The 17,760-nt window shown below is 44.5% G+C and overlaps 1 protein-coding gene across 2 annotated transcripts in view; it reads left to right on the top strand.

Annotated features, from left to right (window-relative positions):
• Positions 1-17,760, top strand: part of ATP13A2 (ATPase cation transporting 13A2) — an 861,654-nt gene that overhangs the window by 1,583 nt on the left and 842,311 nt on the right. For both annotated transcript variants that reach the window (XM_078642867.1, XM_078642866.1), the window contains exon 2: positions 15,690-15,770. The gene's annotated coding sequence lies outside the window, so the exon portion shown is untranslated. The remainder of the gene's footprint in view (positions 1-15,689; positions 15,771-17,760) is intronic.

Here is a 17,760-nt window from a genome sequence, read left to right as displayed (position 1 = left end):
CGCTCTAATCTTTCAGTAATTAGTCACTCCATCAAATCAGCTCAAAATAAAGGCTGAAATAGGAGAAGTGAGATGGGACAGTGGATTCTCTTTAACGGAATTTTTTTAGGACGTCTCAAACGAGCAAGAAGCTGTTCTGTACATCGTGTCATGTATGTCAGTTGGGTGTGGCATCGATAGAAGCGGCTTGTACTGCTTTCCAAGACTCCAACCCCTGCACTCAGGATTATTAAAGCAGTGGAACGGGCAGAAAATAAGCAGAGCTGCAATATCAATGCTTACTTTCTGCTCTTCCACTAATTGCCAGTCGCAAACAGGATGCTATTAAGGTCTTAAGAGTGAGAGCGGGGTAAAGGTTAGGGTGCCATCAGGGGGTCAAAGTGTGTGTGTTATAGCCCATCCTCGGCTTTTTTTTATATAGCGCGAACTTGACCCAAAATCAGGTATCAGAGCGCTTTACGTGAGGACGCGTTCATTTTTGTTGGGCGGGGGAGATTAAGCTATTTGCCCAGAATCACAGGATGTGGAGCTCGTTGCCGAGACTCGAAACCGGTTCCCCAAATTTAAAGTCGACGGCCGTAACCTGTAGGCTACGCCCTCTCTAGTATGGTGTCTTGACATCAATGTATGACGTGCCACTGTTTCATGTACGATTCATGTTTAATTATGTTGCCCTACATAATATAATTCACAAAAAGGCGAATGAGACATTTTCAGGTCGTCATTGGGAGATTTCCTAAATCTGCGAGATCCTGGGTAGGGTCTCCCTGAATTGGGGAAACTGCCAATGGTGACCTGTGTATGTCTCATTCGCCTTTTTGTGAATTGTATAATGTGAGGGAGCCTTCTAATGACAGCCCACGTTTTCCGCTCGGTCACCTGACCCCCTATTGAGATTGGGTGTCATTTGTTTAAGGGCCCTACTTCATTTTATGTCAAACTTTAAATAGCCCATCCATTTAAACCTATTATGCATAAAAGCAGGGCTTTAAGTGGACCGGGTCGCTCCAGGTCACAGACTTGCGAGTAACTTAAAATGGACATTGAAACGGGTCTCTATTGGGCCCACAAATCATGTCCTTAACTTTACTGGCAAAAAAACAGATCGATTTCTGATGAATGCAAATTTTTTTAACGTAATCCATGTCAGCGTGTTAGTTCATGTTTATGTTTTACTTAATCTTTCCTTCTCTAAGAGTGCTAGTGATTTCCAGGGTGTTTAGTTTCTGTATTTTTTTGTGTGTACCATATTACTCTTTAGTAGTGCATACTTTGAACGGATCGCCTCCATATGTTTATAACAACCCACGAGTAGGAGCCCTGGAGTTGAGTTTGAAGGCAGTGTGAGTGCTAACGCGGGATTACTGGTTACTAATTATCTTACCAAATCCCAAACTATGTCGACTGAATCGTTGGTACCTGTCTTGGAGTAAAAGGTAATCTCGCAATAAGTCAATCAATTTAAGAACTTACACCACTCTAAATGACCACTGACCAAAATTAAGTTTTAAAGATTTAATATAAAGTCAAAGATAACTGAAGATACAAACTTCTCAAAATGAGATTAAGAAGATAAATCGGTATCACTATAAACATGAACTTTTTGAATAGTCTGAGTCTGAAAAACAGAATAATAAGTACAAGCTCGAAAACCATCAGGGTTGCCAAAATGGATACAAGTTGCAACCTCAAAGTCATTACAGAAAAGAAAATTAAGGTTAGTCTGTCCCTACACTACACTAAATGACATCCCTACTTAGCAAGATCTTAACCCTCTAGGTGTCAGCCGTGGTGACTTCCTAAGAAGATCACGCACTTCTCTTTGTCTCTTCTCTGATAATGGGTCTCTCCTGATCAGCCTATCTGCCTACCCATCCGCTTCCTTAGGCTCCCAAAATCATCTGCTCTGCTCTCCTCCCGGGTCTCTTTCCCTAATACCAAATCACATTTCTGATAGGAACGCCCCTTGGGACGCCCCTCACGTGGTACATCTTTGCGCGGTAAACTCCATGATGGTACTCTTGAAGACCCTCGTTATAGTTGACCTTGGTTCCCAGGCTTCTTCTTCAGTGCGCTGATACCCCCTGAAATTCCTGGAAACTCCTACAGGCCTGCGCAAGGCGCCACTGAACAAAGTCCCTTTCATTCGAGCTGATTAGGACCCTCGCACCTGCATACAGCTCGTCCTGCAGTGGGCCTCAAATTCCAGACTCCACCATATCTTTAGTCATAAAACACTCTCAAAGCTCGGTGCTGGACACCTCGCGACCTCTTCTCTAACGAGCACATGACGATTTACACGACATGACATTATCTCCTCTGGCCTACTTGATTTACATGCAGCAGGTCCCTGCACTCTTAAAACGTTAACTTGATTTAAACAGCAAACATTCTTAACTAGCATACGTTTCTAAAATAACACATCTATAAAGCATATACTTTTAACCCTAAGTTCAATAGTACATTTTGGAAGAACCATGTCAACCTTATCTCACATTAATTTAGCAGCACGTTCAGGTTTGCTGTGAATTGCCCTAAGGCCTACACATAATACTGGATTTTAAAAGTTACATTTAATTCGGACATGATTCTTTTAACATGAGAACATGAGGTTTTCACATATATTCCAACATTTCTACATTAATCTCACACCGTTATAATTATAGTTACTCTACTTAACATTCTATACGTTTCACTACTGAATATAAACCACTCGTGTGCAAAACATGTTTAAACTAACTACGTGCTTGTAAATATGGCGTACTTATACATTTTTTCTCAAACTTGTGCTCTCTCAGTCCCCCCTTTGATGACCTTCAGGGGTCATCATCACCAAGACATTAAAAATGTAGAACCTTTTAAAGTGAAGACAGGGCAGTTCCACCTCTTTTCATACTCTCTAATGCTTTCAGACTCTTATATTGAGTGTCCTGCATCGCTGTCAACGCTTCTTCCTGTTTCTTCATAGCTCTCTGTAACCTATTTGCTCTATAACATTGATACAAACGCACCAATCCCCACAAAGTGATTACACAAATCACTATTATGATGATGGGTTTCAGTATGTACCAAACGATACCCTTTCCTAAGTTGGCAAACCAACTTCCAACTTTACCCATTCCATGACCTACTTTTTCCCACACATTTACCTTTGCTAGGTCCTCAATTTCATAGTGTATGGCAGTGATGTTCTGTATATACTTCTCTAGAGGCTTTGAATTGTCTGGAATGTAAGTACAACATTCCTGGACCTTCAAGGCCTTACAGACTCCTCCCTCTTTTGCTAACAGAACGTCTAGAGCAAGTCGGTTCTGAAGAACCATCGCCCTAATCGATTGCATCTCCCCTTCTATCAGCATCAAGGATCTTGCAGTACTGGCAGATAGCCTATCTACGACTGTAGCTAACCTCCTGATCTTAATGTCATTCATTATCAATCCTAAGAAAGGGAATGCAGCACCTAGTACATCTCCAACTACCTCGGCTGCACCCAGCCCTCGCTTCCATCTAGTTGATATTTCTTTCTTAGGCGTGTCTAAATTCTCAACATGATATATTTTAGGGAAGACAACAGCCAGATAGCATGATCCGTACCAATTATCTGGTAACTTCACATAGGCATATCTTCCACATACAAAATATACATTTGGTATTGCTTGCATCCCTTTCATAAAGTTCTTAGAGTAATACTCCAATTGAAAGGCATGTTCACAATGGACTTGACCTACATAAAAGTTTTCATAATATGAGTAACTCCTGTGTATGCACAGTTTTCCCCGTTTATCCTTATCCAAAGCAATTGGACCAATACTACCTTTTCTTTGATGTGCCCTTTCCTCCTTGGTCCAATCTGTTTCCCATTGTCCTGATGCTTTCAAAATCTTCTGCCTCCTGTATCTAGTATCTACCTGTGCTATAAACTTTTTCTCAACTTCTGATATTTGACAAGTCAGATTGTTTCTTCGAGCATGTGAAGTATCTAACGTTTTCCATGGAATAAACCATTTGTGTAATCTGTCTTCGCTTTTGTAGTAGTCCCATTTGTTCAAATGCTTGAAATTCGGAACCTCTGGCAATGTCGAGTCGAAATTCGAGAAATAATACTCGAATCCTTCTCGTCCATAAAACATGCTCAACAATAAACTGCACGTTATTCCATATGTCAACGGAAGATGATGGTATCTGATACCCTCCTCCACTGAAGCTGGTAATTGCATACAAACATAACAATCCTTTACTTCCATGGCATCAACATATTCATAAAGCAATTTAGCATAAGCATTTGACTTGTAATTTCCCTGTGACTCGTCGGTGTGAAGCCTTTTTATTTCTGCATCTAACAATGCTTTGTCTTTCTCATTGATGTTTCCCTTCTCTTTAATAATGGTAGTTTTCGGTGTTGATACTCCCTTATCCTCCTTAACTATGGTTTCATCCCCTTCGTGTCCCGCTAGGAATGAAACAGTTACCACTAAAATTATAAGAGAAACCACTACTCCTAAAAGTATAACAGCTATACATTTTGCCCTGCGGTTCGGGTTGCCAGCCTCCATGTTCTCAAACAGTGTAGTTTTTGACTTTCTTCCAGCATTCACTTCCTCTTCTTTTCAAACAAAGTCTTTCTCTCTTGCAATGTCTTTCTTTGAACACTTGGAAGCTTGACAATTTGTTTCCGCAAAACAGTTCAAAGTCCAGTAGAAAATAGACAACCCTAGCCCTTCTCCATCCACTAAAATGAAACCCCTATCACTTTTCTTCTTCCACTCGGCGCTAGGTTATCTTGCAACAAGTTTTTACAATTTCTTTTCAACAGTCTTATTTTCGTCTGAAGTTATGTATGACTCAAGGAGTGACACTACTTCTTCATAAATGTCCATCCGAAGTATCATTCCCTCAGGTTCTGGACAGTTCGTACCACAACATGGAAAGTCAACTTTTTCTAGGATTATTCTCCTTATTTCGCTCAAAACAAGTGGACAGACAAAATTGAGAGTTAGCGTTTTTTCAATTTCCACTCCTGGTACTATCAGTTCTACATCCACAATTACAAAGGGGTCCGTTCTAATCAAGATCACTTTCTTCACCTTTCCAGTTCTGCGCCCCTTTGAAGACATTCACAATATGGTATTAATCCACAACAATAAGCGCTCCTAGCATTTCTACTATTCGCTCAAGCATTTCCAAACGAAGAAGAGTTCCCTCCAATATTGGATATCGTGAACAGCAAACTGGAAACTCAACTGTCTCTAAAATCAATTTCCTTATTCCACTCAGGAGAGCAGGATGAACGATGTTGAGTGTCAGCAACCTTTCGGTCTCCGCTCCTGGTAGTAGAAACCTTATTTGCACTGTGATGATCGGGTCAGTTCTGATCAGTTCCACTTCCCTGATCCTCCCTGTTCTGTGTCTCCCAGACATCTGCAACGAGGTAGGTCCAGTCGGGAGTAGAGTATCTTCTACTAGGCACTCGCACCCTCCTTGATCTTCTAAGACCCTCCTCGGCTTGATCCTGGATATCTTCTTCTGGATCTGAGTCTTCGGATATAGGAGTAAGCGTTTCTTCCTGGGCCGACCTCAAACTTAGCCTTCTTCTCCTTGTTGGCCAAGTGGCAGCTCCAAGCCTTATTCTCCTATTTCTTGTCCTCCCACTTGGTTCTTGGTCGCTCCGATACGGATCTGAGTCTGAGTCGTATTCACTTCTGCTCTCTCCTTCAGTTGCGTCTTCTGTCTCACTGCCGTCCTGCCTTCGCTCTTCTTCTGAATCCGATGCGTTCCCAACTTCTTCCGACACCCCCTCAGCTGCCTCAATCCCTTCTTGCGACTCTTCTTCCACTTCCGGGCTTTCGTCTGGGATGGGAGCTGTTCCTTCTAGAGGTGCTGGAACTCTTCTAGTATGGGATGCATGGATCCAATTTGGCAGCCCCCCGCACTTCACCGCGGTGTTCGTTATCAGGATTACCTGAAAGGGCCCACGCCAGCGAACATCTAGGCAGTTCTTCCGGACGTGTTTTTTAACTAAGACCCAGTCCCCTGGGTTCAGGTCATGACACAGGTTCCTCGCTGCTGGAACTTCAGCCGCATGCACCTGAAGGGACACAAAATGGATGGCGTCAGACAGTCCTTTACAATAATCCAAGATCAGATCATCTGTAATATTCAATAGAGCAGTAGTTGGAACTGTAGGAAGTCTCATGGCCCTCCCCATCAGGATCTCGTGGGGAGAAAGACCTGTCCTCCTATCAGGTGTGCTGCGCATGCTCATGAGCACTAAAGGAAGAGCATCTGGCCAACTCAAGGATGTGGATGCCACTACTTTAGCCAATCTATTCTTCAAAGTGCCATTCACTTGTTCCACAATTCCTGAAGCTTCTGGTCGATAACTACAATGCAGCTTTTGATCGATATTCAGTGTGGAGCACAACATCTTCACTATTTCGCTGTTAAAATGTTTTCCTCTGTCAGATTCCAAAGAGGCAGGCACCCCGAAGCGCGGTATCAACTCCCTGAGCAACAATTTAGCCACTGTGAGTGTATCGCACCTACGTGTAGGGTACGCTTCAACCCATCTGGAAAATACGCATACAATCACCAACACATACCGAAGGCGATTAACTCTTGGCATTTCGATGAAATCTAGTTGCATTCTATTGAAAGGCCCCCCCGACCTCCCAATGTGACTCAGTGTGACTGGTGTTCGTTTGCCTACGTTCAGCTGTTGGCAAGTAACACATCGTTTACATACTGATTCTGCTGCTATTCTAAATTTAGGGCAATACCAAGTTTGCCTAAACACTCTCATCATAGCATCCCTTCCTAGATGTACTGGACCATGTATTTCTCTCGCCATGGGATTAGCTAATTCTTCAGGTAACACAGCTCTCCCATCTGCTGAAACCCAAAAATCCATTTCACTTCGCACACAACCTGCTATTTCCCATGCCTTTTTCTCTGTTTCAGGTGCGTTCTCCTGCATTATTCTTAAATCCTCCCAAGTGTCTACAGTTTCTAACATCATACTTAATTCAGTCTTTTCTTCTGCACCTTCTATTTCCACCTTTGAGAAAGAATAACTTTGTTCCGCACAATAGCGTGCGACTTCATCAGCATATCTATTACCTTGTGACACAAAATCTGTATTCTTAGTATGAGCTACACACTTCACTACTGCGATGTCAACAGGACCTTGTAACGCTTCTATCAGCAATCGCACAAATTCTCCATTTCGAATGGGCGAACCAGAGGAGGTCATGTAACCCCTCTGAGACCACAACTGCCCGAAATCATGAACCACACCGAAACCATATTGGCTGTCTGTGTAGATGGTGACTCTCTTTCCATTTCCTGCTATGCAGGCACGAGTTAGGGCAATAATCTCTGCTACCTGTGCGGAATGTACTCCTTCCAGGCAAGCGGCTTCCACAACTCCAGTTATAGTACAAACAGCATAAGCTGCTCTCAACCGACCAGTATCGTCTCTTAAACATGAGCCATCAACAAAGTAAATTTCATCGGGGTCTGACAATGGCTCATCCACAATATCTGGTCTGGGTTTCGTGCATAGTTCAGTCACATCAAGGCAATCGTGGTCTTCACATCCTTCGCCTTCTATTACCGTAGGTAATGGCATCAAAGTAGCAGGATTCAAGACAGAGCATCTCCTGAGAGTCACGTTCTCTGCGGCAAGTATAACTTGCTCGTAGCGCGTGAGCCTACTATTGGTCAGATGCTGCGTCTTCGTCCTGGTCATTAGCAATTCAACTGAATGTGGTACATACACCACTACTGGATGTCCCATCACAATACTCTCGCTCCTTTCAATGCTGACACCCGTTGCAGCAACGGATTTGAGACATCCGGGCAACGCTGCGGCTACTGGATCTAATGTAGCCGAAAAGTATGCAACTGGTCTACGGGCATTACCGTGGGTCTGTGCCAAGACTGACAAAGCACATCCCTCTCTCTCACAGCAATAGAGCGAAAATGACTTTTCGTAATCTGGCATTCCCAGAGCCGGAGCACGACATAAATCGTCTCTCAGCTGTAAAAACGCCACCAAACATTCTTCATCCCATGGTACCGGATCACTCACCTCCTTGTGCGTCAGTTTCTGTAAGGGCTTTGCTTTCAGTGAGAAGTTAACTATCCACTGTCGGCAGTAACCCACCATTCCTAGGAACATTCTAACTTCTCTCTGTGTTGTAGGCGCATTCATTTTCATTATCGCCTCAATCCTCTCCGGGGACACCTTACGTTTCCCTTTTTCTAACCTGTGCCCTAGATACTGTACTTCTGTCAAACAATACTGCAACTTGCTCGGAGATACCTTATGTCCATTTTCAGCTAAATGATTCAGTAAGGCAATTGAATCTACTTTACAAGCTTCCTCTGTTTCTGACGCAACAAGTAGGTCATCTATGTACTGTACCAGAATCGAGTTCTGTGGCAGTACTAGATTCTCAAGATTCTTTTTCAACAACTGATTAAAGATGGATGGGCTGTCGGTGAATCCTTGTGGGATTCGACACCATGTTAAAACGCGATCTTCCATTTTAAAAGCGAAAAGGTACCTGCTCTCTTCATCCAATGGGATTGAAAAGAAAGCCTGACAAAGATCTATCACTGTGAACCATTCTGCTTGACATGGTATTTGAAACAATATCACTGATGGATTCGGTACCACGGGACAACATGAAACGACTATGCTGTTAATTTTTCGTAAATCTTGAACTATCCTAAACTTCCCACTAGGTTTCTGCAAACCCATAATCGGGGAGTTACAAGGACTGCCCACGATTTCTTTCAGTATTCCCTGTTGAATCATTGACTCGATCACAGGCTTTATTCCCGCAATCGTTTCCTGGGACAATTTGTATTGAGGCGTTCTTGGAAACTCAACATTTGGTTTTACCAGAATTTTTACCGGTTCTACCCCTTTAATCAATCCTATATCTTCTCCTGTGAAATCCCACACCTCTGACGCCACTGCATCTCTTAAATCTTGTGGAAGATCTTCTACAGTCAGAGTAGGATATAGTTCTACACAGAATTTTGAATTGGCCACCTTAAAGGTAGCATCATCGTCGGTAGTCTGTACCTCCACTCCTTGTGGGGTGCAGTATATGGTGCAATTCAATTTGCATAACAAATCCCTTCCTAACAGACATACCGGACTTGAGTCACAAACCACAAACTGATGTTCGTTCATATGATTGCCTATTTTCACAGATACTGGTTCTGTCAACGGACTAGTCATTCTTTTATTTGCGACTCCTACCACCTGAATTGTTTCCCCTGACATCGGCAAGTCTGGAACCACCGCTGATCTCAGAGTCGAACGAGTAGCCCCAGTGTCCACTAAGAACGTAGTGGGACACCCTGCCACTTCTGCCTCAACAAATGGCCCTCTTTGATCCACTTCTAGGACTGCCCCGAGGGTACAATCCTCTTCACTGCTCACCCGTTGTCCTGTCAATGGGTCAATGTAATAACACTTTTCTTCCTCGATAAACAGAGGCATTTGTTTAAAGACCTTTCCTCCAGCTGCTATCTTCGGTGGCTGTGGGAATTGGGCCCGTGGAGCCGAAGTCCCCCCTTTGGCCACCTTACTGCTTGGAACTGTCACCTTTTGCACTGGGTCTTCTTGGACCTGTTCTTCTACTTCTAGCTCTCCATTTTCAGGGTTAAAGGGACACTCGCGTCGCCAATGCCCCACCTGGTGACACTGATGACACTTTGTCGTTTTCTTTAAAGTGGCAAAGTCTATCCTAGGTCTCTGCCCTTCTTCATTATCTTTGCTCTGACCATTTGGTTTTCGTCCCATCCCCTGCTTCTGCTGGCCACCCTTCCCAGCGGACTGCATTTGCACCACCATCAATTTCTCCTTTAGATTCTTGGCTTTAGAATCTATCTCGTCACTGCAGTACCTCGCATATCGTAAAATCTCATCTAGTGGTTTGTTCTGCCAACAGATTAAATGTTGCTGTATCATCAAACAAATATCAGGTCTCAACCCCAAGACAAACTTTGACACAAACTGCCCTATATCTTTGGGATCCATTACATCTAGTCCACTGTATTGCTTGAATGTTTTCAATAATCTTTCATAAAACTCGTGAACTGTCTCCTTGGGTTCCTGCCTTGTTCGGTCTATTTTTACCCAATCTATATCCTGTGGTGGTACCTTATCTTTCAGCCATGCTATTACCCTTTCATACTTTCGCATGACAATCTCAGACGGTCCATTAGTCCGAGCATCCCTCAATGGTTCAGCATTTGGCCATTCGACACTAGTCTTACAAGGGGTCCACAGATCAGATGGGACCACGATGTCAAACAACGTGTTCAAATCAATCCACAATACTTTCGAGATTTTGACAAACCTCTCTACCTGTTTATACCATTCGACTGGATTGTCCCGCAACTTCGGAAATGAGTTGGTAAATGCAGCTAAATCTCCTCTACTCCAGGGCACATGTACATAATTTCCGTTTGATATTTCTCGCAAAGGGAATGCCTCCATCTGCATTACCCTTCCCTCAGGGGTCATCACATTTGTACTTCGCCTAACTGTGCCCTTTTTCGACCACCTTTCTTCCCATTTATCCAGTTCTCTCCACACTCTTATCCCTGTTACCAGCTCTCTTATGTGTGTTTTTAATCCAGTAGTTCTCTTCTCATCTAGATCCTGGTCTGCGTACTGTAATCTGTGGTTACTCTGCAATGCCCTTGTCCTAGACAAATCCACGGCATATCTATCTGCCAAATCAGTCAGTTTCTCATGAAACGCTCTAGCTTTCCTAGTAATATCCTTTGCCATGAACAATAACTCATCCTGTTCATACAATTCTATCCTTTCCAAAGGCAATGTTCCACCTATTATCTCATCAACATCTGATTTTAAACTGGTAACATCAAGCCTTTTTGCCTTAATTTCAGCTTTCAAGACACTCAATTTAGCTCCTCCATCCGCATCTCTCCCATCCCAGCTCCGAGATCTACGTTTAGGTATTGGTGAATTATAGGGAGTCCTCCCCTGTTCCCATCTCTCTAGATCCCATGCCTTTCCATCTTCTCGGGGTGGGTGGTGAAACACTCCTTCATGCCTCATAGCCCCTCTCTCCCCATCCGGGCTAGTTTCACGGGATGCAGGGTAAGATGTTCCATTATTCCCTCTTTCTTCCCTACTTCCCTGTGATTCCTGATTATTCGAGGCGTGGCGGGACCTATCGCTGTTCTCCTTTCTCCAATGTTGAACGTCTTCCCCAAGTGTATGATGAAGGCACCTAAACCTATTCTGAAAAGCCCGTACCGCCTCATCTCCTCCTTTCCCCCAGAGACGGGACATTTCCTCACATTCTACAATCCTAGTATTTTGTTCCGGCTGTTCTCTCTGATTTGTAGGACATGCATCCCTCTATTCTCTTGACTTTGGCCTTCCCGGCCCTGACTGCTTTCGCTGGCCCCACAATGAGATACAGTCCCGTTACCCCTGCTTTCCCACTCTGGTTCCGTTCTTGTCCTGTTACTCGGAGATACTATGGACCCGTCCCATTCCCTCAAATCAGCTCTTAACTCTGAAAAAGATCTTGGCCGTGGTCCCCTTAGATCCATTGGTCCTCTCGGACCTCCCTGTTCTGATTTGGGACCGACAGTTGTGTCTAATGGGGTATTCCATGTTACTGAACCTGGCAATTGTTTCCATGCATTTGTCACATTATTCCTCCTTTCCATCTCAATCCTTTCCCTATCCAATTGCCTTTGTTGTTCCCCTCTATCTCTCTCAGAATTATAGATCGAAACTATGGGTCCTATGGTAACAGGCACTTGAAGAGCGTCTGGCAATCCCACAGACTCAGCCCTTTCGGTGGTTGGCGTTTTCTGCACCACAAACCTTCCCACTACACTCTGTACAGTGTTGTTTGGAGGTGTTTCTCCACTTTTGATAGGTGTCCATTCCGATATAGGGAGTGGTGTATATCCCTCTATGTCATTCCCATCTTCCCTTGCGAGCCCTCTATCTTCTATCAACTCCACTCTCGGAGGTGGTCTATCCATTAACAATCTGTTTATCAGATTGTCCTCCGACTCGCTTTCCTCGTCTTCTTCCATGAGGTTTCCTCCTCCTGACACCTCCCTCATCGGATACATTTTCTCCACCTCAATAGTCTGTACCCTCCAACGCTTTTCCTCCTCATCCCATTTGGAATCTCGCACTGCCCTTACCGATCGCGTCAGTCTTTGTTGACGCCTGTTCAAATTTCGGTCGTGTGCAGCCTTAATCCATGCATTAAGAGCCTCAAACTGTGTTGGTCTGGGCGAGGGTTTCAATGAGGACATGGTTGCTTTTAGCCGATGTAACACCTCTAATTTAAACATCCCGTACCTCGGGAACTGCATTTCCTCATTCCCTTCCGTAAGCTTATTCCAAGCCCCAATCCACAATATCGTATGCAGCCCCACATTCGTTGCCATGTAATGAGCTGGCGTACCCTCCGGCGGAGCCTCCTCCCCGTAATAATGTTCACTTCGTTTACGTTTAAAAATCCCTTTCAAACACTTAAAACACTTCATGATTTCTCTTTTCTCCGCGTTCGTTTACTTCCTGATGATATTCCACCAATCTCAGCCCCGTTCTCACTAACTGGCCTATCCGTACGCGACTTTCCTCCGACGTCACGCTAGCCGCCCAACCAGAGCGCGGCTCTAGCTAACGTCACACCAACCGCTCAATCAGAGCGCGGCTCTAGCCGACGTCACCCGTCCCCCTTCGCAGCAGTTCCCCTCCTTTCTCAGCTCGTCTCCTCGGTCATGCACGCATCCCATTCATACTCTGAAAAATGATTACTTCCGTCCAAGCGATCACCTTTCTTGACTGTACGCCCACAGTCTTTCTGTAGTTGTCACCTTAACTTGGCAAAATGTCTTTCCGTTTACTTCCAGACAATCGCCTTCTCCGATAGGTTACTCACACGCAGTAACTTTCGACCAGCGTCCGTTACTCATACATTCACTCTTACACTCCCCCTATCTTGGATCCACGGCGGTCAATGGTACCTCGTGACCTCCGTACTATGGTCGACAACTACCCTGGATGTTCGATACACCCAAAACCACTTAAGCTCTGGCCTGAACTTAAGATTTCACCAGTTCACCCGTTTACCAGGTTACCAGCTTACCAGGTTGCGCGCGCTCACAACCTTCTCTCATTCACACTACAGGCATTCAACTCCGCAAGACATTACAATACAAATACAACACAAAACACCGCAATCTGTTCACGCATGACCCTTTTTATACTCACTCTCCGATACTGCTGCTTTTCTCGCACCGTCTGCACCTTTCGGCACACGATTCTTCCGCTGCTCGTCTCTCGGCGTCTCGGGCCTTGGGGTAAACTAACCTCTCTAGATTACCTTCCTCAAGAAGATAACCATCCTCTGCTACCAACTGCTAACGCGGGATTACTGGTTACTAATTATCTTACCAAATCCCAAACTATGTCGACTGAATCGTTGGTACCTGTCTTGGAGTAAAAGGTAATCTCGCAATAAGTCAATCAATTTAAGAACTTACACCACTCTAAATGACCACTGACCAAAATTAAGTTTTAAAGATTTAATATAAAGTCAAAGATAACTGAAGATACAAACTTCTCAAAATGAGATTAAGAAGATAAATCGGTATCACTATAAACATGAACTTTTTGAATAGTCTGAGTCTGAAAAACAGAATAATAAGTACAAGCTCGAAAACCATCAGGGTTGCCAAAATGGATACAAGTTGCAACCTCAAAGTCATTACAGAAAAGAAAATTAAGGTTAGTCTGTCCCTACACTACACTAAATGACATCCCTACTTAGCAAGATCTTAACCCTCTAGGTGTCAGCCGTGGTGACTTCCTAAGAAGATCACGCACTTCTCTTTGTCTCTTCTCTGATAATGGGTCTCTCCTGATCAGCCTATCTGCCTACCCATCCGCTTCCTTAGGCTCCCAAAATCATCTGCTCTGCTCTCCTCCCGGGTCTCTTTCCCTAATACCAAATCACATTTCTGATAGGAACGCCCCTTGGGACGCCCCTCACGTGGTACATCTTTGCGCGGTAAACTCCATGATGGTACTCTTGAAGACCCTCGTTATAGTTGACCTTGGTTCCCAGGCTTCTTCTTCAGTGCGCTGATACCCCCTGAAATTCCTGGAAACTCCTACAGGCCTGCGCAAGGCGCCACTGAACAAAGTCCCTTTCATTCGAGCTGATTAGGACCCTCGCACCTGCATACAGCTCGTCCTGCAGTGGGCCTCAAATTCCAGACTCCACCATATCTTTAGTCATAAAACACTCTCAAAGCTCGGTGCTGGACACCTCGCGACCTCTTCTCTAACGAGCACATGACGATTTACACGACATGACATTATCTCCTCTGGCCTACTTGATTTACATGCAGCAGGTCCCTGCACTCTTAAAACGTTAACTTGATTTAAACAGCAAACATTCTTAACTAGCATACGTTTCTAAAATAACACATCTATAAAGCATATACTTTTAACCCTAAGTTCAATAGTACATTTTGGAAGAACCATGTCAACCTTATCTCACATTAATTTAGCAGCACGTTCAGGTTTGCTGTGAATTGCCCTAAGGCCTACACATAATACTGGATTTTCAAAGTTACATTTAATTCGGACATGATTCTTTTAACATGAGAACATGAGGTTTTCACATATATTCCAACATTTCTACATTAATCTCACACCGTTATAATTATAGTTACTCTACTTAACATTCTATACGTTTCACTACTGAATATAAACCACTCGTGTGCAAAACATGTTTAAACTAACTACGTGCTTGTAAATATGGCGTACTTATACATTTTTTCTCAAACTTGTGCTCTCTCATGAGTTTCTCACATTGCCTGCCAGTAGGTCAAAATGGTCTTCAGAATACATAGTCATCCAATTATTTGTATCTCTGCAGGCCACACAGGGTACTGGTTCCATATTCCAGTTACAATTGTGTTTCTGGGAAAATAAATGTAAAGGAGATACAGAGTTGTCTAAATATTGGCGTGGTGAAAGTAAAAGAAAATACAGCGCTTACATGTGAATAGGGGCATTGTGCGTTTGATGGATGGTGTAGTGAAGGAGATCCGAGGAGGTGCATTCAGGAGAGAGTGAAAACAGGGTACTGAAGAGGAAAAGTATAAGGTGTAAGTTAAGCAGATGGATGAGATGTGGAAAGAGAGAGGGCCTACATTTCTAAGATAGAGTCAACATGAGCAGAGTGGGCGAGGCACTCTGAAAACCACTACCCCTTCTGCAAGCCTCTGAAATGTTTAATTCACATTTGCACAATTTAAGAATTGAAACATTCTCAATATTATTTATTTACAACCAACCCATTGTTGTTACTAATTCTTCTTAAAGAACTGTTAAAAAAGCCAATAGTCCTAGCTGGTTTTAGGTGTATGTAAGTTGTTGTGTTATATATGTGGATGCAATAGGAGAAAGCTCCGAGAGGAACCAAAATACTGGTCGGGTGGCACACTACAGGAATCCCAGAAATGTAATTGGCATGTTTAAGCCACGTCCTTATCTACATAGGCCATGCCCCTTTCAGAGCCCCCACTTCTTCATTCACTTAAAGCCCAGAATACAGTGTAATTCAACTACAATGATATTGTCTCCCCAGTCTGCCACCGAAGAAGCACTATTGAAATGTAGCTGAGAGACCAGAGCACCATGGAGCAAGTCATCGGAATTTCATCATAAGGTAAGTCTAGTTACAACTTCCTTTCTCCTGCTTGATTGTCAGTTATCATGTTACGGCACTGTTAGGCGTGCTCTGCTTTGTTGTGGAAGCCCTAAAGAGACAAATAGAGCAGCAGGGTAATGCACAATTGCACACTTCAGTGACAAGTCACCTTAAAAAGGGATCAGGAAGGCAGGAGCAGGATTTGTCCCCTAACTTCCAGGCGATAGTGCACCAAGGAACCCCACTAAATGTTCTCCTTTGAGTCTGTCTTATTGTCCTGACTATCATTATAAGGATAAAGCATAAATGTGTTTTTGATAACTCTTATCTATTTTCTTTTGGGAATTGGTGGACAGCAGCTTTAATATTTTGTGATCTTTGTAGCAGCCTGCTAGCTCCTCCCCCAGCGTGGACTGTTCCCCAGAAATGCACATTTGTTCATCCTCTGGCCAGGCGTGGCCAGAGGCTTTATAATAAAATTGTGGAGACTGCTCAAGGTCTTCCTGGTCCACATTAGTATACCAAGCATTAGTATACCAATCGTGTCTGTGTGTTTCTAGCTGACTGCCTTCCTTGTACCGTAGGCCTAATCCCGCGGGCCCTGACATTACCTGGGCAGGCCCCAGCACAGTGGCGAGGAGGGCCCACAATGCGGGCCCTACTCTACGTTCCTACCTACAGGGGAGGACACTCTTCACTGACCACACAGCCGCCGCGATTCCTTCTCATGACCTCCCCTCGCGGAGCGACTCGCCCTGTGAACGTGTGACGCGCTACTCCTCTGGCCACTCCTCATGAGGCCTGCCTGCATCCTTAGCCACCAGTTGCCGAGCAACACCTTGGCCCCCTCTGCGACCCTGCAAGTTGCTGCTTGCTGCCACCCATGGCTACCAGGTACTGGACCAGGCCCTGATATTCATTCCAGGGGAGGAGTCCATGCAAAAGAACACCCTTGAGGCCGATACCTTCCACAGCTGACTCCGGGGCACTGCTATTGCCTATGGCAGCTTAACGAGGCACAGTTCTGATAGAAAAGAAAGAACAATAAAAGATATTAAAAAAAAAATCGCCAAGAGTGGAGAAATTATAATTGTTAACAGCCCTGATCTTAAGTTACAGCATCAATCATGGGTACAACCAATTGTAATTGAAGATCACACATATTGGCCTCTAATCTCTCACAGAATCCCGTTTACTACACACTAAAGCGCAAGTTTGCAGGTACCGAGCCAACCCACTATGGCAGGTGATGCCAATGCCTCACCCCAGCTAGGCCCACCAAGGCACCGGCCGACCTCACAACACGTGCTTGTAGGCACACTGCAACCATTCAGCGAGCTATCTGACCCAGCTACTGTGCGACTACACTGGAAGACATTGGTGGACAGGCTAGATAACTATTTAGTCGCAACCTGTAAGACCGATTGGACCATCAAATGGTCCCTCCTGCTTCACTATGCAGGCGAGGAGATTTATAAACTGTTTGATCACTTACCTAGCACAGGCGCCTCCAACGACTACGACACTGCGGTGCGGGCGCTCAATGCCTATTTTGATCCGCAATTAAAACCGGACTTCGAGCGCTTTAAACTTCTGCAAGCCAGACAGCGACAAAGCGAATCCATAGACACCTTTTACACATGCCTGTGGCACATGCACAGCGGACTTGCCAGCACATGCACAGCGGATGACCAGCCGAAAGAAATAAGGGCATAAAATATCCAAGGGTGCAGGAGCAGAAACCTAAGGGCGCGATTACAAGATTGACGGTGCAGCGGCGGGACCATTCCGCCATCGCACCGCTAAGCCTGCGTGAGGACCGCATGCCTTATAATTACTTTTTTAGTAATTGGCATGCATTCCCTTTGCCATTGGGCGATGCCTATAAAATAGGCACCGTAATAGGTACGCCAAAGGAAGTTCCAGCACGTCATTGACTGAAAAATCTATGCTGTGCTGGAACTTCTGTGCATGCAGGGGGCACATGTTATGCCCCTCTGTGTGCGTC

This window comes from Lissotriton helveticus, chromosome 5_1 (assembly GCF_964261635.1).
Source record: "Lissotriton helveticus chromosome 5_1, aLisHel1.1, whole genome shotgun sequence".
Classification (NCBI taxonomy): domain Eukaryota; kingdom Metazoa; phylum Chordata; class Amphibia; order Caudata; family Salamandridae; genus Lissotriton; species Lissotriton helveticus.
Note: the sequence above shows the minus strand (reverse complement) of the source record. Positions and strands in the feature narration are given on the sequence as shown.